This window comes from Sminthopsis crassicaudata, chromosome 3 (genome assembly GCF_048593235.1).
Source record: "Sminthopsis crassicaudata isolate SCR6 chromosome 3, ASM4859323v1, whole genome shotgun sequence".
NCBI lineage: Eukaryota > Metazoa > Chordata > Mammalia > Dasyuromorphia > Dasyuridae > Sminthopsis > Sminthopsis crassicaudata.
In genome coordinates, this window is record NC_133619.1 from 496,487,709 (window position 1) to 496,512,919 (window position 25,211).

Here is a 25,211-nt window from a genome sequence, read left to right on the forward strand (position 1 = left end):
GGAGGCACAGGAGAAAAGTTCATTACCAAAGGGGAAAAGGGAAAGAGCAAAGCAGATTTCCTAGAGATGGCATTTGAACTGAATTTTAAAGATTTGTTGAACAGAATGAATCTTTTACATCATTACCTTTGTATTACTTATTAAAATAATATTTAGAAGGGCAGGTAACAAATTAGCTCCATTAGGAATGAGGAGATGGAATTCCACAGGACCCAAATCATCAGGTTTTAGAGCTGGAAAAAAGGGTGGATAAATACTACTTCTAGAATAAAGTAACTTGAATTTAAATCCTTCCTCTGATGCTTCTTCAACCTCTCTGAAGCTCGGTTTCTTCATCTGAAAGTTCATGGGCTGGGTTTACATGACCCTGTCCAATCCATTACAGCTCTGTACTTAGGATTCTAGGTAGTCTTCCCAAAACTAGACATATAAACAAAAGAAACTAATTCATACTCATCTTCTCAACCCGAATCCTATCAGAGGGAGGAAATCCACTTTAATTCCATTTTTGTCTACAATTAGTCCACCCGCAAGATTTGCTTTTTTTTAAAGCATTAATCTTAACTAGTCCTCCTCCCTTCTGTTCTTCATTAACGGGGTTTTCCTTTAGATTTTGTGACTATCACTTCTTTTAAAGGCTGACTTCTAGGCCACTATTTAGGACACAGCCCTCCTTGGGTCGCATCCTGCTCCTTTTTCACATAACGATAATAAAAACGATAAACTGGTCGTTAACGAAATGTAGGCCTCACTCGGTGCGCTTCTTCCTCAGCGGACTGGGAACCACACGGTACAATGATGGTGTGGGACGGGGATGCCCTAAGGAAGTGTATGATTCCGGCTGCTTCCCGCAGCCCACGCTCCTCCTTCACAGCTGGGGGCGCCCAAGTCCCCACCCAGCCCAAAGCTCCCCAGTTACAGAAGCGGGTGAGGACGCAGAGCAGGTAGCGATTTACAATTACAAATAGCTACACGGCCAATCCCGGCGCTTCAAAGGCTTCTTAGCGTGGAAAGGCGGGGCAATACCTGCTTTCAGAGCTGCATAAAGATTAAGGGAGGGATACAAAAGCAAGAAAATCAAAAAGCGCATGCCCAGCTTTTGGGTCGAACACCTGAGCATGCAAATGTTCGCCTCAATTTCATTTGCCCGTATCCAAGATGGAGGCCGAAGAACTTCTTCGGATGGAGATTCCGTACTGTTCCTTTCCCAAGCCTTCAGTCAAACTTGTTTTCCTTTTTAAACTTCCCCATTCCCTTATGTCCACTCTTTAAGAGTAAGAGATTCAGATTCCGAAGTAGGGCTAATCCTTGTCTCCCGGGTGAGCCAAATCATGGCTGTAGGCGCCGTTCCCTTCAGAATAAGCACCAGCTTTCAACTAGTAAATTAGCAAACACGACGAACTCGACTCCAAGCCTGGCAGCTGCCTGCCCACAAACAATATGGCTGCATCGACGTCGGTCACGTGTCTCCCCGAGTACGCTTCAGGAAAATGGCTAAGAGAGTGGCTTAGTGCAGATTAAGTACTTTCGCGTCGGGCTAGAGCGAATAAATTTCCGTCAGTTCTCGGGAGTTTAGGACAGCTTCAGCGGAAGTGTCTGTGCCTGAGATATCCCACGAGGTGGGAGTCGTCCAGCCGTCGCAGCGGTGCCTGACAGGAATTTAAGTTTTTATGGACTGCTGGTAGGAAAGTTTAGTGGTGACGCAGGCGCAGTGTGTGTTTTCAGAGGGTCTGGGCTCCCGAAGGGCACGCAGTGAGCCCGGGCTATCCTCGGAAGACGTAGCAATGACTTCTGAGCCACGCAACACTAACCTCTATGTCCAAGAGTGGAAAGCCTGACCCCCACGCCCTCTATGTGAACCTTTTTGGACCTTTTTTCTGGGGGTCTTGCGGCCTTGCCCACCTTTCTGCTATGCGCGTGAACGCCTGTGGGAGGTGCCCAGCCCGGGCCCCTCCCCCGCTTCCTTCTCTAGGTACCGCCGGGCAGATCAAACAGCCGTTCTGACCCCGCCCCGCCATGTGTTTGTGAGCAGGAACATTTCAGGTTTCTGCCTACTGCTCTAGCGATGAAGGCGGCTGAGTTCTTCCACAAAAAGTACTGGCTGTGATGGCCCCAGCCCCGCCCCGGCGTCTTTTTAAAAAGTGCCTTTGTGGTTAAAGATGCTATCCCGGTCATAGATCTGGAGCTGAAGGGAGCCCCAGTGCCTTCTGGGGGAATCCGTCCGTTACCGAGAAAACTTTCTGAGGTTTGACTTGCTCAGGATTTGTAACAAACATATAACGATGGATATGTGGCTCTATACTGATACACTTAGACGTAAACTGTAGTGTTTACAGACTTTAGGGGCCCCTGAATCTGGCTTTTTGAGTTCCATATTTTCCAGAAACACCGGACTCAGCATGAGTGTGGCAACTGACAATTTGTTGTTTCTCCTCGCGCTGGGTTCCCTGAGTGTCCCCGGGAAGGAGGCGGGCGCCCACCGTCTGTGTCAGGCTGGGACGAATGCTTGCGGAGCTGGAGTCCTTGCACATAAACTGGCCCTCCTCTCTTCGTGGTCCAGCGCAAGCTGCTAGAACTTTTCCCACTCAAAACCCCTTTTGTTGGAGCATTTTTTACTCGATCCCAGGTACGTATACATAGAAGTCAAACACTGATGATAAATCATAAATTTATTTTAAAACAATTCTTTGGTATACATATTTTACCATTCATTAAAGGTGAAAGCAATTTTGCATACTAATGAGATGGGTGTGCTTGTTTATTTTTACATAAAGAAATCTTGGCAGAACCTTTAACGTTTGTCAAAATTTTTACATCCCCCATATTCAGTTATTCCACCCCATACTGAGGTCTCAACCCACAGTTTTAAAAGTTTTAGTTTGGCAATTCCCAAAGGAAAAGAATGAAGCTTTTGTTAATACTTTGCTCCTCCCCGTGGGAAATGGTCTTATCTTTTTTTTCCCCATCTCTGCTGCATGTTCCTTCTTCCAGTCCTGTACTTCTTGGTATTCCTTTCTCCCTTTGTCTGGCTATTATAAAAATGTAAATTTCTGTAAAGACTGGGAATCCTTTGGGTTCCACATACATGTTATTTTTCTTGTAATAAACTAGGTTTTCACATAAATCTTAAGATGTGATTACCTATTGACTATAGATAGATAATATCAGAAGGAAAGTGCTTTAATCGGGTAGTGGGAAAGCAGGAGTGCCTTTTGCAAAAAGGTTTTTTTAACCCAGGCAGGATTTAAATCCTGCTTGTACAAAGACCTGGATGTCTGGTAGAAAACCAGCATTTGCTCATACTATGTAGCCCTTGGGTTTCTCTTGGTGATCCCCTTTCTCTCTATTAGTATAAAGTTTATTAGACATCTGGAACAGGCTGGGTCAGGCATGACGCCTCCCTGACTAGTGTTTGTATTCTCTGTTGCTTGTACTCTACTGAAATAGACAAGGCTATGGCTTTCCATTTTATTCAATCATGTGATACTTCCTTTTCATTTTAAAATATGGATCAATTTGATGTTAAGATGAAAGGAGCAGATAAGCTGAATTACAATAAATGTGCTGATGGTTCAAATATCACAGAATTCTTGGTTAAAAGCTTACATAAAGATAACACTACCATCACTCCCATTACTTGCAATAAACTGACTAAAGACCGACAAGCTTTTTTACTTCAAGTCAGTGTAGTTCCTATACAAAGCTGTCAAATATTCCATTTGATAATCCAATCTATGATATTCTAAAAACTAAATTAGAAAGAAAGCCTTCATTTTCTAGAAGGGCTTATCAGCCTAAATTTTCTAGTAATAATATCAGGCTAGAAATAAAATGTGAAATGAACAAAGAAATTTTCAGTCTGATTCATATGAAAAGTATAAGTGGTTAACATAGCCTATCAAAAGATGCAGCATTTTGTTTTTTGTCTGAGACAGCAAATAAAGTTCACACTAATCCAGCATTTATTGAAGACAATTTGAAAACTGTCTTTGGAATGTTTGTGGCAGCCCTCTTTGTGGTGGCCAGAAACTGGAAACTGAGTGGATGCTCATCAATTGGAGAATGGCTGAATAAATTGTGGTATGTGAATATTATTGTTCTGTAAGAAATGACCAACAGAATGATTTCAGAAAGGCCTGGAGAGACTTACATGAACTGATGCTGAGTGAAATGAACAGGACCAAGAGATCATTATATAGTTCAACAACAATACTATATGATGATCAATTCTGATGGACGTGACCCTCTCCAACAATAAGATGAACCAAATCAGTTACAATAGAGTAGTAATGAACTGAACCAGCTACACCCAGCGAAAGAAACTCTGGGGGATGACTATGAACCACTACATAGAATTCCCAATCCCTCTACTTTTGTCCACCTGCATTTTTTATTTCCTTCACAGGCTAAATGTACACTATTTCACAGTCCGATTCTTTTTGTACAGCAAAACAACTGTATGAACATGTATACGTATATTGTATTTAATTTATGCTTTAACATATTTAACATATATTGGTCAACCTGCCATCAGGGGGAGAGGCTGGTAAATAAAAAGCTATAATTAAAACAACAACAACAACAACAACTGGCTTTGGGCTAATGGATGTTTTAAAAAATACTAGGTATCAAAATTTCATAAATTGGTTATTCTCAGGGTCAGATTTGAGCCAATGGAAATCCATTTAGGTAAGAACAAGCAGAACAGGAAGACCAGTGTTACAACCAAAATGTAGTGGAGAGACTGATTTACCTTGTTTTCTGTTTGGCAAAAAAAGAGAGGCACATTCAGGAACCAAAGTGAAAAAACTGACAATTCTGAGAAAAGTTTACTTCTAAATCTTATTCATATTCTTCAAAAAAAAATTGATCCTATGTCTATCAGTTGGAAAATGGCTAAGGTTGTGTGTGGTGGTGATGAAAACTGCTGAACTTTAAAAAATAATGAGCAGTATGCTCTCAGAAAAACCTGGAAAGACTAGCATTACTGATAAAAAGTGAAGTTAGCAGTCAGAAGAACATTGTATACAGTAATAGCAATGTTGTATGATGATAAGTAAAAGACTTAGCTATTCTTAGCAATACAATGATCTGGGCCTATTCTGAAAGACTTCTGAAGAGAGAGGCTCTTTACCTACAGAGAGAAAACTGGTAAAGTTTGAATCCATATCAAAATATATATATTTTTTTCCTTTTTTGGGGGGGGGCAAAGGGGAAGAGTGGTCTGTGTTTTCTTTCGAAAGACAACATATCTTCCTGGAGACTTTTTTTTTTTTACATGAAAGCACACATGTATGGCCAATATTTGGTTCCTTGCCTTCTGGATGAGGGAAGAATTTGGAATTCAAAAATGTCAAAGAATGAATGTAAAAATTATTTTTATATTAATTGGAGAAAAATATTAAATTTTTAAAGACTGATCCTATGATGGTAAAACATGTGCAATAATCTCAAAATGTCACTTAAATAATCATATCCAAAATTATATAATTGTGGCTTTGCAAAGTGTCATGCAACAAAAGGTTTTGCCTTCACTAAATGGAAAAATGGTCATAGTAATTGTTGAGGATACTACTTTGTGGATACCATGTACAGATGTCCATCATAATATGCTACTTTGACAATGAAAAACATAGTTCAGTCTACCATTTTATGTTATTTCAGAGATTATTAACAAGGAAAGCTCCATCAGTTTTTGATCAATTAAATGATATCCTTGACATTCTTAAAGTTCAGTTATTGTCCCATTTGGTTTTATAGCATTTCTTTTTTGTCCAAATATATTTCAGGAATTCAAATTAAATGTTACAATGAAATATTTAATGTACTTTGTTATGCACATTGCTTGAACCTTGTTCTCATAGATGCATGTATGCATCTCAGGTAAACAAAATGGAAATGTTTTTTACTTTTTGGGTGTTATTCAAACTCATTATGCCTTCATGGAGGGAAGTCCAGGGTACCATAGGTATGGAGATTTCTTTTTTTATTATTATTATAGCTTTTTATTGACAGAACATATGCATGAGTAATTTTTCAACATTGTCCCTTGCACTCAATTCTGTTCCAACTTTTCACTAACCTCCCTCCACCCTCTCCCCTAGATGGCAGGCAGTCTCATACATGTTAAACATGTTAAAGCATATCTTAGATACAATATATGTGTGCAGATCCATACAGTTATCTTGTTGAGCAAGAAAAATCGTATTCAGAAAGGTAAAAATAACCTAAGAAGGAAAACAAAAATTCAAGTCATGCACATTAATTTCCCAGTGTTCTTTCTCTGGGTCTAACAGATTCTATCCATCATTGATCAATTGGAACTGAATTGGATCTTCTCTTTGTCAAAGATATCCACTTAAATCAGAATAAATCTTCATACAGTATTGTTGTTGAAATGTATAATGTTCTCCTGGTTCTGCTCATTTCACTTAGCATCAGTTCGTGAAAATCCTTCTAAGCCTCCCTGTATTCATCCTGCTGGTCATTTCTTACAGAACAATAATATTCCATAACATTCATATACCACTATTTACCCAGCCATTCTCCAGTTGATGGGCATCCATTCAATTTCCAGTTTCTAGCCACTACAAAAAGGGCTGCCACAAACATTTTTGCACATACACGTCCCTTTCTCTTCTTTAATATCTCTTTGGGATATAAGCCCAGGAGTAACACTGCTGCATCAAAGGGTATGCACAGTTTGATAACTTTTTGAGCATAATTCCAGATTGCTCTCCAGAATGGTTGGATTCATTCACAGTTCCACCAACTATGCATCAGTGTCCCAGTTTGCCCACATCCCCTCCAATATTCATCATTATCTTTTCCTGTCATCTTAACCAATCTGACAAGTGTATAGTGCTATCTCAGAGTTGTCTTAATTTGCATTTCTCTGATCAATCGTGATTTGGAACACTCATATGAGTAGAAATAGTTTCTTTTTTCTTTTTTTTTTTTTTTAGCATTGTTCAATGGAAAATTTTCTTTTTTTTGTTATTTTTAATATACTTTATTTTTATTAGTTTTATAATTATAACTTTTTTTTTTTTTACAATACATATGCATGGGTAATTTTTTTTTACAACATTATCCCTTGTACTCACTTCTATTACGAATTTTTCCCTCCTTCCCCTCCCCTATATGGCAGGCAGTCCCATACATGTTAAATGTGTTATAGTATATCTTAGATACAATATATGTGTGCAGAACCAAATTTCTTGTTGCACAGGAAGAATTGGATTCAGAAGGTAAAAATAACCTGGGAAGAAAAACAAAAATGCAGACAGTTTACACTCATTTCCCTGTGTTCCTTCTCTGGGTATAGCTGATTCTGTCCATCATTGATCAGTTGGAACTGAATTGGATCACTTTCTTGGAGATATCCACTTCCATCAGAATACATCCTCATACAGTGTTGTTGTTGAGGTGTATAATGATCTCCTGGTTCTGCTCATTTCACTCAGCATCAGTTCATGTAAATCTCTCCAAGCCTCTCTGTATTCATACTGCTGGTTATTTCTTACAGAACAATAATATTCCATAACAGTCATATACAATAATTTACCCAACCATTCTCCCATTGATGGGCATCTATTCATTTTCCAGTTTTTAGTCACTATAAAAAGGGCTGCCACAAACATTTTGGCACATACAGGTCCCTTTCCCTTCTTTAGTATTTCTTTGGGATATAAGCCCAGTAGTAGCACTGCTGGATCAAAGGGTATGCACATTTTGATAACTTTTTGGGCATAATTCCAGATTGCTCTCCAGAATGGTTGGATTCTTTCACAACTCCACCAACAATGCACCAGTGTCCCAGTTTTCCCACAGCCCCTCCAACATTCATCATTATTTTTTCCTGTCATCTTAGCCAATCTGACAGGTGTGTAGTGGTATCTCTGATCAATAGTGATTTGGAATACTCTTTCATATGAGTAGAAATAGTTTCAATTTCATCATCTGAAAATTGTCTGTTCATATCCTTTGACCATTTATCAATTGGAGAATGGCTTGATTTCTTATAAATTAGAGTCAGTTCTCTATATATTTTGGAAATGAGACCTTTATCAGAACCTTTAACTGTAAAAATATTTTCCCAGTTTGTTACTTCCCTTCTAATCTTGTTTGCACTAGTTTTGTTTGTACAAAAGCTTTTTAATTTGATGTAATCAAAATTTTCTATCTTGTGATCAATAATGATCTCTAGTTCTCCTTTGGTTACAAATTCCTTTCTCTTCCACAAGTCTGAGGTAAACTATCCTATGTTCCTCTAATTTATTTATGATCTCGTTCTTTATGCCTAAATCATGGACTCATTTTGATCTTATCTTGGTATGTGGTATTAAGAGTGGGTCCATGCCTAATTTCCAGTTTTCCCAGCAGTTTTTGTCAAATAATAAATTCTTATCCCAAAAGTTGGGATCTTTGGGTTTGTCAAACACTAACTTGCTTATAGATGTTCACTATTTTGTCCTATGAATCTAACCTATTCTACTGATCAAATAGTCTGTTTCTTAGCCAATACAAAATGATTTTGGTGACCACTGCTTTATAATGTAGGAGTAGTATATTACTAGTATATATGCTAGTAGTAGAATAGTAGAATCTCATTACCTATTCTAATTCCATTATACTCTTTCTCAACTCTTATTGCCGAAGCTAGTATTTCTAATACAATATTGAATAGTAATGGTGATAGTGGGCTCTCTCCTGATCTTATTGGGAATGGTTCCAGTTTATCCCCATTACAAATGATATTTACTGATGGTTTTAAATAGATGCTCCTGACTATTTTAAGGAAAATTCCATTTATTCCTCCTAATTTCTCTTTTAAGAATTTAAATGCTATACCACTTGGTGCTTATATGTTTAATATTGATACTGCTTCATTATGTATGCTACCCTTTACCAAGATATAATGCCCTTCCTTATCTCTTTTAATTAGATCAATTTTTGTTTTTGCTTGATCTGAGATAAGAATGGCTACCCCTACTTTTTTGGTTTCACCTGAAGCATAGTAGATTCTGCTCCACCCTTTTACTTTTATTCTGAATGTATCACCCTGTTTCAGGTGTATTTCCTGTAAACAACATATAGTAGGATTCTAGCTTTTAATCCAGTCTGCTAACTGCTTCCTCTTTATGGGGGAGTATACCCCATTCACATTTATGGTTAGAATGACTCATTCTATATTGCTTGCCATCCTGTTAACCCCTGCTTATGCTTTTCTCCTTTCCTTCCTGTTAAGTTCTTACTAAGTGCTAATGAGATAATGAGATATTAGGTTCTTACTAAGTGCTAAGTCAGTACTTAACAATTCTCTAGTTCCGGCCTTTACTTGGAGTTTTACTTGTGAATTCCTGGGGAGGAGCTTGCATGCTTAGGAGGAGCAAGTTCATTGGTTGAAGTAATTTTTCCCAGAAGCCCTTGCGTTATCCCACGCCCATTCTCTGGGAGGATAAAAGAGGGCGGCACTCAGAGGAGAGTCTCTTGTCTGGGCCAGACTTGAGGGGGCTCTCTGGAGGAAGAAGTCTCTCCTCTAGACCAGAGAGCGATCGGCAGTTTCTGGAGACAACAGCACATTACACTTGCAGGATGAGGAAAATCTCCTTATAAGAGGTGACACAAACAGATCCTACATGCCATCATCGTTCCAAGAGTGTGTGTATACTTTCTCTTACCCCCTTCCCCTGTATTAAACTTGTGAGCACCACTTGCTTTTTACAGCCATCCCCCACCTTAAAGTTCCTCTCCCTATTTTACCCCTTTTCCTCACAATTTCTGTATTCCCTTCCATTTAGCTTACTCCTTCCCTTTTCACTTTTCCCCTTTCACTTTTCAATGAGGTGGGAGAAGTTTCACCATAAATCAAATATTTCTTTTTTTTTTTTGCCCTTTTTTTTTTTTTTTTTTTAAATTTTATAATTATAACATTTTTTTGACAGTACATATGCATGGGTAATTTTTTACAACATTATCCCTTGCACTTAATTCTATTCAGATTTTTTCCCTTCCTCCCCCAACCCCCTCCCCCAGATGGCAAGCAGTCTTATATATGTTAAATATATTACAGTATATTCTAGATACAATATATGTGTGTAGAACCGAATTTTTTGTTGCACAGGAAGAATTGGATTCAGAAGGTAAAAATAACAGTTTACATTCATTTCCCAAAATCAAATATTTCTAATATTTTTCTCTTTAAGCCAATTCTGATGGCATTACGATACACACTTTGTTCATCCCCCTCCGTTCTTTCTCTCAGATATGCCTCATTATGACATGTAGTACCCCCATTTTACACTTTTTTGGGTACAATTTCCTTTCCACCTCTAGTTTCTAGAACAATGTAAACATGTGTTCTTTATATATATTTATAGTAGAAATATAGTTTCCAAGATTTCCTTTTACCTTTTTAGATTTCTCTTGAGTTCTATATTTGTAGATTAAACTTTTTGTTTAGATCCAGTTTTTTCATCAAGAATAGATGAAATTCACTTATTTTTTGAATGTCTATCTTCTTCCCTGGAAAAAGATGCTCATTTTTGCTGGGTAATTTATTTTTGGCTGCATACCAAGTTCCTTAGCCTTTAAGAATATCATATTCCAGGCCCTTCGATCCTTTAATGTGGACTCTGCTAGATCCTGGGTAATCCTTATTGTGGCTCCTCCATATTTGAATTGATTTTTTTCCAGCAGCTTGCAGTATGTTTTCCTTCTTCTGATGCTTCTGGAATTTGGCCACTATATTTCTTGATGTTTTGATTTTAGGGTCCCTTTCAGTAGGTGATTGATGAATTCTTTCAATTTCTATTTTACCCTCTGTTTTTAAAACATTTGGGCAGTACTCTTTGATAATTTCCTGGAAAATAATGTCCAGGATCTTTTTTTTTTTTTCCATCATATTTTTCAGGGAGTCCAATCATTCTCAGATTGTCTCTCCTAGATCTATTTTCCAGGTCTGTTGTTTTCCCAAGAAGGTATTTGATATTTTTTTCCATTGTTTCATTGTTTTGGTTTTGCTTGACTGATTCTTGGTGTGTCCTCAAGTCATTCAATTCCATTTGTTCCATTCTGATTTTCAATGAAGTATTTTCTTCACTCACTTTTTAAAAAATATCTTTTTCTAATTTTTCTAATTTTAAGTGAGTTGTTTTGTTCTATGGAATTTTTTTCTATTTCACCCATTTTATTTTTTAGAGAGCTATTTTCTTTTTCCAACTCACTACTTCTGCTTTTCAGAGATTTGATTTCTTTACCCACTCTATCTTTAAATGAGTGGGATGACTTATCCATATTCTCTTGCCAAGCTTCCCTTTCCTTTTCCCATTTTTCTTCTAGTTCTCTTGTGAGAGCCTTTTTAATTTCTTCTGTGAGAGTCTTTTGTGCTGAGGACCAGATGATTTCCTCCTTTGGGGATTCATCTGAAGATAGTCTGTTTTCAGTCTTTTTAGGGTTTAAAGTCTGCTCTCTATCCATATAGAAGCTATCAATGGTTAGAGTGCGCTTTAACTTTTTGCTCATTTTGTCAAAGAAGAGTCAAAGAAAACTAACAAGGAAAACAAATGGCCCACTTTTTTTGGGGGGGGGGGGGAGCTTGATATTATTACCGAACTTCCTCTACAGACTGCGGGGGACAGCAGTGAGGCACTAGCAGGACAGCAATGGCTGTGCTACATCTGTGCTCTGAGACTCTGAGAGCATGCTGAGGCACTCTGGGTGTGTGTGTGTGGCCAGGTCCTGAAAGATGCTAGCTTTTGGGGGTTATAGTCTTCACCACCTGTGTTTTTAGCTTCTCTGTTTGTCTACTGACTTGCTGCCAGGGCAAAGTGGCTGAGATCACACCCCACCCCCCTATGGTCTGCTCAGCTGTGAGCTGCCTCCCTTACTCTGCTGTGCTGCAGCTGCCTGCCTTCAGTTTGTACCCGATCTAAAACCTTCCCCATCTGCGAGCAAAAACAGACCTTTTCTGGCGACTTTCGAGGATATCTTCTCTTGGTAATTATTTGTGGTTTTTTTTATAGTCAAGCACTAATTCTGAGGTTTGTCATGAGATAAGTTATTCTGAGAGAAAATATGGAGCTTTAGCAGATGTGTGTGTCCTCTCCGCAATCTTGGCTGGAAGTCCAAGTCCATTTATTCCTATATTCTCAAGTGTTTTTACTAGGAATGGATGTTGGATTTTATCAAATGCTTTTTCTGCATCTATTGAGATGATCATATGGTTTTTGTTAATTTGGTTATTGATATAGTCAATTATGCTAGTAGTTTTCCTAATATTGAACCAGCCCTGCATTCTTGGTATAAATCCTACTTGGCCATGGTGTATTATCCTGGGGATGCTTTTCTGTAATCTTTTTGCTAATATTTTATTTAAGATTTTTGCATCAATATTTAGTAGGGAGATTGGTCTATAATTTTATTTCTCTGTTTTCAATCTACCTGGTTTAGGTATCAGTACCATGTCTGTGTCATAAAAGGAATTTGGTAGAATTCCTTCAATCCTTATTTTTTCAAATAGTTTATATAGCATTGGTGTTAGTTGTTCTTTAAATGTTTGGTAGAATTCACATGTAAATCCATCTGGTCCTGGGGATTTTTTCTTAAGGAGTTGATTAATAGCTTGTTTTATTTCTTTTTCTAAAATGGGACTGTTTAACCAATTTACTTCTTCCTCTGTTAATTTTGGCAAGCTATAGGTATGGAGATTTCACAAAAAGGATTTCAGCTGAAGACTTTGAAGTCTCTGTCAAACACAGTTGGGCATGCAGAGCAGAAGAAATAACTGCTGTAAAACAAAATTACTCCATCATTTTTACAAAACAAAATTACTTCATCATTTTACAAGGTTTATAAGAGATTTCTGAAACAACTTGCCTATCTGATGCTAAAATAAAAGCTGAAGGCCTTCATCAGATTCATTCATTCAAGTTCATTTTTGTCCTTCACATGATGTACGTTATTCTCTACAAGGTGAAAAAAGTTAGTGAGGCCTTTCAGCATTCAGATCTCAACTTACTGAAATGATAAGAGTGAAAAGTTTGTGAAACTCATTGGTTGCAATGAGAAAAAAGCCCAGAAAGCTTTCAATCCATTTACATTAACAATGTGAAAATATGTCATAGATTGACGTGAATAGATTGAAAAAATAGGAAATTAGAGAAGTTGAGGAAGCATAAATACACTTGTTGAACTTCCCTTAAATGAAGGCAGGAGTTGGGTCAAAAGGATTATGAAGCAGATACTATTTGTCATGGGAGTCAATAAATAATGGCTATCAAAATCGATTGTGTGATGAATTTGGATAGTGTAAATGTCAAAGGAGAGCTTTCTCTGATCTCAAAGGGAGAGAATACGAATGACAATGAGTAGCAAATAGTATTCTGACTTCCCCACCAAAACTATTGGTGAGGAGGATTTTAGGGGAAGGAGTGAATGAAAGTTATGTGACTCTATATGATGATCAATTCTGATGGACATAGCCATCTTCAACAATGAGATGAAACAAATCAGCTCCAATAGAACAGTAACGAATGGAACCAGCTACACCCAGTGAAAGAACTCAGGAAATGAGTGTGAACCACTACATAGAATCCCCAATCCCTCTATTTTTGTTCGCCTGCATTTTTGATTACCTTCACAGGTTAATTGCACACTATTTCAAAGTCCGATTCTTTTTGTGCACAAAATATACTATATGGACATGTATACATATATTGTATTTAACATATACTTTAACATATTTAACATGTATTTGTCTACCTGCCATCTGGGGGAAGGGATGGGAGGAAGGAGGGGAAAAAGTGGAACAAAAGGTTTTGCAATTATCAATACTGAAAAATTGCCCATGCATATATCTTATAAATAAAAAGCTATAATAAAAAAGTAAAAATAAAAAAAATTAAGCATTAAAAAAAAGAAAGTGATGTGACTTACTCTTCTCTGTCAAGCTTCTTCTTAATAAGAGAAGATTACAAACTACTCTGTACTGGAAAGGGTTCAAAGAAACTTGGTATCATCAGGAAGGAGCCAGGTCTCAGTGAATGTGGAAGAAGGGGAAACAAAAGGTTTAAAATGAAACAAGTTTGTTAATTATGGAGCAAGCATTCTACAAAGTACAAACCTTAGCATAGGCTACAAATGGCAGGGATACTAGGAAGGCTTTTCCCCTTCTCCAAAACTTTTCCATTTTACCATCACCACTTCCAAAAAGCCTAAAGCACATATTTTCTCCATAAAATGACTGCTGTCAGATCCTCCAGTAAAAGTCATTTTCAATTAGGACCATAGAAATAAAGTCACTAAGTATTCTGGACTTAGGGCAGATGGATCAGATAAAAAGAAGAGGAAAAGGAAGAAGCAAATATTGAATGGAATGTCTGCGAGACTCAAATTTGGTACCTGTCTTACATGTGAAGCCCATGAAAATATCATACTCCTTTTTGTTATTCTTTTGACTTTAGTTGATTCATCCTCCCTATTATGTTTTCTGTTTCTTTGCTGCATTTGAGGTGACACCTACATAGTAATAGATTGTCTATCCTAGCGAGAAACTTCATTTTCTCAAACCTTTGAGATCGCAAGATAAAGATCCCAATGGAATGGAGGAAAGAACCCTGCTGACTATTTTGGAAAACTTCCAAGGATGAGAAAATGGAGGATAAAAGCAGCAGCTGGCTTGGGAATCCTTGAGAAAAAATTGTTATATCCTGCTCTAAGGATTCCCTCAATGATAAACTCCTGGGAAAAATCAGTAAAAACTGAGAAACTCTGAGAATAGTAAGGACATTAGGGGGCAAATTGAATATGGTGTTTAATATCCAAGCAGAGCTTTTGGGAAAGTTTTGACTGCCAGAAACAGGTCTTGTCTTTAGGATGTGGTCAGCCAATGAGCTGTTGTTCTGATGATGTAATGATATGAAGATTGTGTTTCATTGGTGGAGTGTCTATCCTACTGGAAAGCCTTTTGGGGTTGGACCTGGGGGAGTGGGAAGCTGGGAGCTTCCTTGGCAGCTCAGAAAATCCACTGCAGTTTCATTTAAGTTGCTGCTGAATTCTGCAATTTTTTCCCCCCAACAAAGCTGAACTGAGCTTATGTATGGCATAATTTAACATGTATTTGAATGGTGAGCAACTATAAGTATCTAGAAGGCTTCCCTCTCTCCTCTTTAATTCAAAAAGCTGCTTAGTTTCTAGGTACCCCATATTTTGCTGCTATCAGCTACTCACAGCTGTATGTTTCTATAGCTAGAAGTCTTTACCAAGTGCACTATCACAACACCAACACAGAAGAGTAGGAGTTTAAAAGATGCAATGATGGCCAAACAGAGGATGAGTCTTTATTTAAAGATCATTTATTGGGGTGAGAAAGGAGGTAAAGGCTCATCAGAGGACAGTGGAGGTAGTCCCTCTATGAATATATTTCCATCTGATATATTCACCAACATGCACATGCCATAAGCCAACTCTTCACAGAGATGCAGCACTAAAAATAACAGAACTTGTTTCTTTCATCATATAAATCTTCTATAGTTCCACTGCCTTTCCTCCCCCAGACAGAGCCCCTGCTGTCTGCCAGTCTGAGATAGAATTAGCACATTGGTGTCTGCACAATTCAGTATTCTGGCTTTGGTGACGCGTATAGCCAGCCCGCCTCTGCATTTTTGTTCCATGGTTACCTGTCTCTAAGTGTATTACAGAATCTACCCAAAGCTTAGCCTAACCTTGCCACATACATATAGCAAAAAGGGGTCACTGGCTGTCTCTTTGCTATCTTGAAAGCTGTGTAGTTTACTCTACTGCCCTCTCTCCTTTCTGCAAAAACTTTGACTCTTCCCTTCTTTGAAGCTCAGTACTACAACCACTAAATCATATAGTATCTTCTTTCAGACTTCTCTACCCAGCTCCAGGAAAGATCATTTCTTCATTAAATTCCTTCTTCATTTCTTTTACCCTTACTAAATGTAAGATTATTCCCAAAAGAAACCTGCTAAGACTCTTTTGTATTGTGTCTTGGATGTTTGATTAGATGAACTTTAAATTTAAGCTTCTTCTGCCTCTTACAGTTTAGTTTAGGAGAGGAAAAGGAAAAGAAGGTTGGATTATTATTGAAATGGAGAAAAATCACAGTGATTTAGTATCTGAAGAGAGATCTAAAGTACATGCTATAGACCTACAGGGCCTTGGTTTTCTTTTCTTTTCTTTTCCTTTTCTTTTCATTTTTTTTTTTTTTAACGTGAAAAATAGGATGTAAGTTCTGTTCTTTCCACTATCTAATGGAAGATGACTCTTATTTGCCTGAGAATTGCCTGAGGCATGGCATGGACTTTAAAAAAAAAAAAAGTTTGATTTTGGAGGAATAAAAAGATAAGCAAAGAAGTCATGGATTAGTGAAAATAGCATAATATTTAGAGTCAGAGAATCTGGATTTGAAATCTAATTGAATTTGGGCAAATTTCTAACTTTCTCTGGGATTTAATTTCTTGATCTGTAAAACAAGAGATCTAAACTCAGTGAACTCTAATGTGAACATTTATGCTATGATCGTTATTGAAGTATAAAATTCTCTTCACAAGGTTAATCATCTAATTAGCTCTAGTTCTGCTTAGTACTCTTTCCCATTAACAAAATGTTGAAGAGGATTTACTCACCACAAATGTATATTTCTGGCTTAAACCCTTGGACTTGGGTTTTAAAAGACACTGGAAGAACAGCAAGACTGAGGGAAAACAGGAGCTGGCTAGAAAGAAAAGGAGAGAAGGCTCAGATTTGGTGCTTTGAATGAGGAAGACTGATACAGTAGTAGATGTCAAGGAGTCTCCTGGACCTGAGAAGGAATTCCTAAACAAAGAAGGAAGAGCTTAGAAGCAGAAAAGGGCAGAGATATGACATGGAAGAAAAAAACAAGACCTGCCCCTTTCAGGTACTGTGAGCCATATGAACTGTACAGATTGGGATAAGGGGCCTATTTTTGAGTGTTTTACCCTTGTATGAATTATCTCACTTGCAGAGTAGCATAGTAACTGTCCTATACAGAATAGATGGGCCTCAGCAGTCTCCCCCCAGAGCACTCTGGCTTTCACCTTTATTTTACCACTGCTGGCTTTTATAGAAAGCACACAAAAATAGTTGTGGTAGTGAAAGAATTGTCTATCCTCAAGGGAGACAGTGCAGAAAATGTGACACTCCTAGATATCCTAAAACCCTCCTAGGTCTGATGGTAGGGGAATGTCCATGGGGGAGGTGAAACTTCCTGGAGAAGAAGGAAACATTGTCACCTATTTTTTGACTTGGGTACAAATCTTTTTGGGAGAATTTATTGGATTTATTTAAGGTTTCCCGCATTGTGTATTGTTAACCTGAATCCTTATGCCGGGTCTAAAGATTCCTGCTCCTCCCCTCTCCCTCCCCCCCACCTTTTTTTTTTTTTTTTTTTTTTAGCCTTAGAAATAATCCAGATTTTTATGTTCCCAGGGCAAATCCTAGTTGGGGGCTTGATTCAAAAGAATATGATTACTGAGAAACACTCCCAGGAATGAATCTCATCCATGAAAACACAGAGCCATAGTTCTAAGATATGAGTTAAGAAAATATTTGACATTTATATAAATATATCACTATATACTTAGTGGTCAGGTGTATTTATTGTATGCAAAGTATTTTGTTATTTGTACACAGTCCTGACATCTAATTTTTATAGAACTGTTGGTGTAGTTTTCCCTGCAGCGTCATAGCTTTAAGATCCAACATATTTGCCTATTTATACCAGACTAAGTCAGATGACACATGAATTCTAAAAAAAAAATATTTAATGAAAGAACATATCAAGGTTATAATGTGGGTTGAATCAGGAGTACCCTTGGCTCTCATTAAAAATTAACTGCCATCCCCATGTCTCCAAAGATCACTGTTTCCCAATTAATTTCTCTGTCTTCCCAACTTAATGAGAAAAAGGTACACAATTCACCTATAGAATAGACAAACTTGCAATAGTAGCAGTCTTTTTTTTTTTCTCTAGTAAACTTATTTATTTTTAATTCATATTGCTTTATGAATCATGTTGGGAGAGGAAAATCAGAGCAAAAGGGGAAAAAATCATAAGAGAGAGAAAAAAAAAACTTTAAAAGAAGTGAACATAGCATGTGTTGATTTGCATTCAGTCTTCTTAGTTCTTTTTCTGGATGCAGATGGCATTTTCTGTCCAAAGTCTATTGGGACTGCTTTGGATCAATGAACCACTGAGAAGAACCAAGTCTTTCATAGTTGATCATAACACATTCTTGCTGGTATTGTGTACAATGAATTCCTGATTCTGCTTGTTTCACTCAGCATCAGTTTGCATAAATATTTCCATGTCTTTCCAAAATCAGCTTGTTCATCATCATTTTTTAGAGAACATTAATATTCCATTTCATATACTACAACTTGTTCCATGATTGGGCATTTATTCATTTTCCAATTCTTTGCTACCACAAAAAAGAGCTGCTACAAACATTTTGCACATGTGGGTCCTTTTCCCTTCTTTACGATTTCTTTGGTATACAGACCCAGTAATGGCACTACTGAATAAAAGGGTATATGCAGTTTTATAGCCCTTTGGGCATAGTTCCAAATTGCTTCTGTAATTATTGTTGGTCATTGAACTTTATCAGAATTCTTAAGTCTTTTAAAGTTGTTCTTTTTTTACAATGTTTTTATTGAATAAATTGTATTCTTGGTTCTGCTCACTGTGCTCTGCACCGTTCATTCAAAATCTATCCATATTTCTCTTAAACTGTTCCTTTCATCATTTCTTATAGCATAATAGTATTCCAAGACTTTCATATATTTTAATTTGTTCTGTTATTTCCCAAGTAATAGGTACCCTCTTAATTGCCCATTATTTGCCACTACACAAGCAGTCTGCTATAAATATTTTTGCCCAAAAGGATGCCTTTCCTTTCTCTTTGATCTCCTTGGGGATACAGACATAGTAGAGTTCAAAAGATATGTACAATTTAGTAACTTTGGGGGCCTGATTCCAAATAGCTTTCCAGAATGATTGCACTTATTCATAACACCACCAAAATTTGTTGTTTTGAGGGGTCAACTTTGTCAATATGATGAATTTGAAGTGAAATCTTGAAATTTTTTTAATTTGCTTTTTTAAAATAGTAAATAATTTGGAGTATCTTTTCATATGGCTATAATTCATCCTTTTTAAGTTGCATGTACTGATAGCAGCCTACTTATTTAGGATACATGGTAAATCATGTTGTCATGCTACTAAGCCTGTGCAAGGGATTATGAAAAGTATAGTCCATGGATAATTCTCTTCATTGAACTACATTCTCTGGGCTCAAAGTATTTGTGGGACCATGAAGTCTTTGCATAGGTGTAAACCTCTAGACGTGTTTCTCTGCATGTTTTAACTTTTTCTGTTTCTTATGCAAGATCAGTGCTGACCACTAAACATTCAGAAAGGTAGCTCAAGAGATCTGGCCCATCCCATTGTAAAGGCGACTGGGGTTCTTGCCTTGGAGAAAATAGGAATTATCCATGAGACTAGCCTTTTGAAAAAGATAGATACTAGACTAGAATTATATCTATCTGCCACCTTAAATATTGTTGATCTTAGGATATGGGTTTTAGATTCCAAAGACACTGACCTCTCTGGTTATTAGTCCTTAAAGAGGGAAGATTAATCAGCCTTTCACTCACCTGTTTAGTTCCTTTTAATCAAATGCTTGTTATACAAATGCCAACAAAAATAGTGAATAACAACTTATTTATCAAATCAAATACCAAATAGAAATGAGAAAAGTTATATAGGTTACACTATACCAGAAAATATATAACACTGAACAAACTCTTTATGTGGGAATGAGTTGAAATCTTACTTAACTGAGAGAGGCCCTGATCTTATCTAAGGAAAAATTTCCTTAAATCTCCAGGGAAGCAATTTGGAAATCAGAAACATGCTTAGGAGTTGGCTTAGCTTGCACTTAAATGGAAGTTCTTTGAAGAGAAAGACGTTATCTTCTCCTATATCTTGCCAGTACTTTCTAAAGCAAATTTTTTTTTTTTTTAACACAGTGAGGTCTTCCTTCCCTTCCCTATTCTTATTGACCACCTCCCTCCTCCCGTTGAGATCCTCATCCCTACACAGACCAAAAAGACTAACTTCCAAGAGATTATGGCTGCCCAAGAAAGTGAACTACTACCAATTCTCTTCTTTCTTTCCAATCTGAGAGGAGCAGGTGTTCTGTTTCCCTTTTACCCTTAATCCTATCCTTTCCAACATCTTTCAGAACCTTATTATAGTTGTCTTCCTTTTTCTTTATATATAAAATAACGTATTTTGGAGCTAGAACAAGTTTAATCCAACCATCTCATTTTATAGTAAGGAAACTGAGATATAGAAAGTTTCTGTGACAGTCATATAAAAAATGGCTGACAGTCAGACCCAGATTTTATTCCAAATGTAGCAATCTTTCCAGTGAACTCTTGATGCTGCTTTATCTTCAATCTCTCTCTTTCTCTAAATAGACTTCTTCTAATTTGTTGATAAATATCTTCAGGATGTTTAATGTCTTTTTAAAGCCATTACTTGATCTTTCTGTTTCACCCACTTTACAAAGGTACAACAGAAAGAATTATAGAGCTGGAATAAGAGATCTGGGGTTTGAACACTAAGTCTGCCACTTGTAGGAACTTGGGCAAGTTGTTTAACCTATCTGAGTTTTATTCCCTGTAAAATGATGGATTGGATTAAGCTTCTTCCAGCTCTCTGTTAAAGGGAAAATGGATTAAAATAAACAGAACAAGTAGGATGGAGCACTGAAGCATTCCATTATAGACTTCCCTCGATTTGATATTTATTAATTGAAGGGTATATGAAGCACCTTTGGTGTGAAGAGTTACTGAGTCCTTTTCAGCCTGCTTCATCCATCTTTGGTGTTTACTTGGCACTCAACTTTCATCTGAGGCTCTAAGAAGTATGAGTAGTGGCTCCACCCTGGTAAAGCCTCTGGACAGACGGGCTAAACCGGGTTGAGAATAACTGACAGGTCCCAAAGCCATTGGTGAGTAAAGGGCGTGTCTACCCCAAGCATGAGAAGACTTCTCCCTGAGGAATGGGTGGATGAAAACAATGTTCCAGTGGCCATGAAGGGACTGAAGCAGATGGACTGGAGCTTCAAGCCTAATCAGACATCAGATGCCATTCACCATATCTCAGGACACTGCCAGTCTTCTTCAATTTGAATTGCTGCTGGACTTCAGTCACTCTGGCAGAGAGAGTAAAGCTGACAACTTGGTACGATTGTCTCACTCAAATCCAATTCTCACATGAACTGGTGTCATTGGTCCACTTTGAAAATGAAAGACAAACAACAAAAAACATTTTTAAAATTAATTTTATAATTATAATTTTTTTTGACATTACATATGCATGGGTAATTTTTTTACAGCATTATCCCTTGTACTCACTTCTTTTCCGAACAAGCAACAAAAATTAACTTGCACCCTTTGGGTCTGGTTGTTCAACTTGTTCTGAAACCAGTTAAATGCATTTACCTCCCCACATTTCCATCTTGTCCACAAGGCTATCATGAGAGACTTACTGGAGTATTTTGTTGAGCATATGAACAGGATGATATAATAGTTACAAGCAATAGATACTTTTAAGCAATCGACTATCTCCTGAAGATTGGCTCTTGGCAAGGCTGAAATTGATGAGTTTGGTAGCTAAGACATGTTGCCTAGGGAAAAAGGGCCAGTCTGTTGTCCCTGTTGTATATCTGAATCTTTTGCTCCAATTACTTCCTCTTTCAGATGAGAGAATAATTTTCTTTTTTATTATATCTTTTTTATTTATAAAACATGCATGGGTAATTTTTCAACATTGCAAAAACCATCTTTTCCAACTTTTCCCTTCTTCCCCCCTCCCTACCTAGATGGCAGGTAGTCAAATACATATTAAATATGTTAAAAACAATATATGCATACATATTTATACAGTTATCTTATTGCATAAGGAAAATCAGATCTAGAAAGAAAAAAAACCTGAGAAGGAAAACAAAAATGCAAGCAAGCAATAACATAAAGAGTGTAAATGCTACGTTGTGGTCCATACTCATTTTCAATAGTTCTCTCTCTGGGTGTAGCTGGTTCTCTTCATTACTGAACAATTGGAACTGGTTTGAATCATCTCATTGTTGGAGAGAGCCATGTCCATCAGAATTGATCATCATATAATCTTGTTGTTGCTATGTACAATGATCTCCTGGTTCGATTCATTTCACTTAGCATCAATTCATGTAAGTCTCTCCAGACCTCCCTGAAATCATCCTGTTGATCATTTAAGAGAATAATTTTCAATTAATTCCCTCTATTCCTACTCATTGCTCTTCATTCTCATCTTGATTGAATCTGAGAAATCTTCTCATTCCACTTCTAAAGGAATGCTCTCCTTTTGTGTATATAATTTTATCATTGTTACTTTTAGGATAGTGATATTAGCTAACATCTGTCATTTGTTTGCAATATGATCATTTGAACCTCACAACTCTTCTGTAGGAGAATTATTATTATTCCTCTATTACAGATGAGGAAAGAAGTAAAGTGATTTGCCTAGGGTCACACAGGTAAGTGTCTGAAGCTAGAGAGAAAATTAAGTTTATCAATGACTATTTTAGTGTCCTTGCACTATGCCAAGTTACCTCTGAGCTCTAAAATGAACTTTTGATTCTTAAGTAATTAAAAGAAGGATATGGGATTTTCAGTAAAGTGAACCAATTACAGGGGTGATGTAGAGATGGGGTACATAGTAGAGGAGACATCAGAGAAATACCCTGAAGCTTCCTGCAGGGAATGGAGCTTTATGGGAACCCAGCTTGGATCTCACAGCTCCAGGACTCAAACAGGGACTGACTTTTGCCTTGTTTTGGATCCCCAGTGCTTAGCATGCTGCCTGGCACATAGTAGACACGTAATAAGCTCACTGACTGGCTGCCTCTAGCTTTCATTTTTATTGCAGGAAGGGGCACTCAAGGCTAGTTATAATCATACAAGGTGAGAAGTAGCACCTACCCCACAGATTTTGGCCTCCTAGTGTAGCTAAAGGACAGCTGAAATCCTATCACTCCTAATTTTCAGGAGGAGGGAGGGAATAAGAGAGGAAAAGGATTGTATGTTAAGAAAAAGTATGGCAATGGTCATTTATTTTTAGTCTTGGGAGAGTGACAGACACAGCAGGGAGCCACCTGGGACAACATGAGTGATCCCCTCCTCTAATTTATTGTGATGGAATACATGTTATACTGTGAATGTGGGGATACATGGAAGAAGATGGCAAAGGACTTAAAAAAAACAGGAACAATAGGCCAAAGAATTGTGGATAAAGAAATTCACCACCCCTCTTTTTTGCCACTTTTGGACAAAACTCAGTTGTAATGCTTTAGTTTTAATTTTGCATTCTTATCCTGAAGGCACCCACAGAATCTAGCTTTGTAAATGATTTTACCAGTTCACATTTTCCGCAACCCAATTTTTCCTATGCCAGTTACTAAAAATAAATTGTTACTATTGCTTTGTACTCTTTAAATTAAAAGAAAAAAACTTTTTTGCTCTAGATTGGGAGGAAGGGAGGGATAGACATTTGATTATTTCTAAGGCTATGTGAAAGAATAGCATGTTCAAGATTGTACAGAGAGCACTTTTTCAGAGTTCTTGTCTTTACCTCTGCAGTTTTAGTGAGACTTATTTTGGATAGGCCCATTTTAAGTCAAAGGTTTTTAGTTTCAAATCTTGCATCTACTAATTTCTACCTGTGTAACTGAGCAAGTCACTTTATTTAGGAGGCAATGTGGTACAATGAGAACAAATGAAGTAAAAGGACTTGCCTTCAAATCTTAGCTGTGCTACTCACTGATCCATGTGATCTTGAGCAACTCATTTACTTTCCCTTAAAATGAGGAGTTTGGAGTAGATGACCCCTTAATTTTGTTCCAAATCTAAATCTATGATATCATAAATTGTTTTAATAACATTCTTGCCCCTTTTCTATCCAACAAAATTGTTCTAATACTAAACTATTTCAATTCTTCATTTTCTACACTAATTGAAGAGAGCAGCAGTGCAAATAATTCAAGATGAAATAACATAAAATAATTTGCATTTGACTATGGAATACATAGTACAATTTCCAGAGGAGGAAAAAGATTTATCTTACTAATTATGTTTAACTCTGGCAAATATTTGCATTAGTTTGCATTCCCAGAGCAATACCAAATGATTTATGGTATAACACCAATGCTTTTTAGGTATATGTGTTGAGGGATAAGAGGATAGCATCAAACAAGCCCAGAATTAAAATTTTGTTATTGATAATCATCAGAGTAGATTATAGATAACTGAGACTTATAGATAACTGAGAGTTGAATATACATATGAAGTAATCTGTGCTCCCAATAGAGAAAGCTGCTGAACAATCACTGGTCTTTTCTTTATTACTCAATAAAAATAAAGGAATAAAGGACTATGTCACCCACAAGTAAAATGAATTCAAACTCAAGGAACACATGAGCTGAATAAATACATATTCAGTGCTCTGAAACCTTATGGCTTTAAGAAATCAGCCAACTACCCACTACTAGAAATCTTTAGAATGCACCCATGCTAAAGAAGAGTACAAATTCCAATCTCTTGAGCATTTTAATTAGCATATGGCTTCATGTATTCATCAGAATGGAGAACAGACTGTGGCTAAATTCTGTTCCTTCAGGGTCCAGAAAGAGCTGGGCAAGCAGACCCTTTGCAGTGTTTATATCACTGGGCAAGGCAAATTAAGTTCTGTCCACGTTCATATCCTAGAATAATAATGTCAGGTCCTGCAAGAATACCATCAGCAGAGCTAAAGCCCAGGGTGAGACTTGACATGAATGCTAAGGACAACAAAAAAGCATGACATTTTTAAAGCTATGTTGGGGTCAAGAGGAAGAACAAAGAAGGTTAGAACCTTGCTGCTTTTTGTGCATGGAATGATGATAAATAACGAGATGGGCGAGCTACTCAGCAGCTTTGCTTCTATTTTTTTCTAGAACTGCTAGGGTGGAGGTTTGGGAGAAGGGGGAAGGTTTTGTGTGTGAACATTGAACAAAAATAAGCAAACAAGAATTGAAACCCAAGATAAATGAAAGAATAAGAAAGCATCTAGCTTTCCTCTATGA

The 25,211-nt window shown here is 37.2% G+C and overlaps 1 long non-coding RNA gene across 1 annotated transcript; it reads left to right on the forward strand.

The window, feature by feature from the left end:
• Positions 1 to 1,547: 1,547 nt before the first annotated feature.
• LOC141563141 (uncharacterized) lies at positions 1,548 to 13,793 on the forward strand. Its single transcript, XR_012488343.1, has 3 exons — positions 1,548 to 2,626; positions 11,826 to 12,000; positions 12,702 to 13,793. It is a non-coding gene; the product is annotated as an uncharacterized LOC141563141 (long non-coding RNA).
• Positions 13,794 to 25,211: the final 11,418 nt, after the last annotated feature.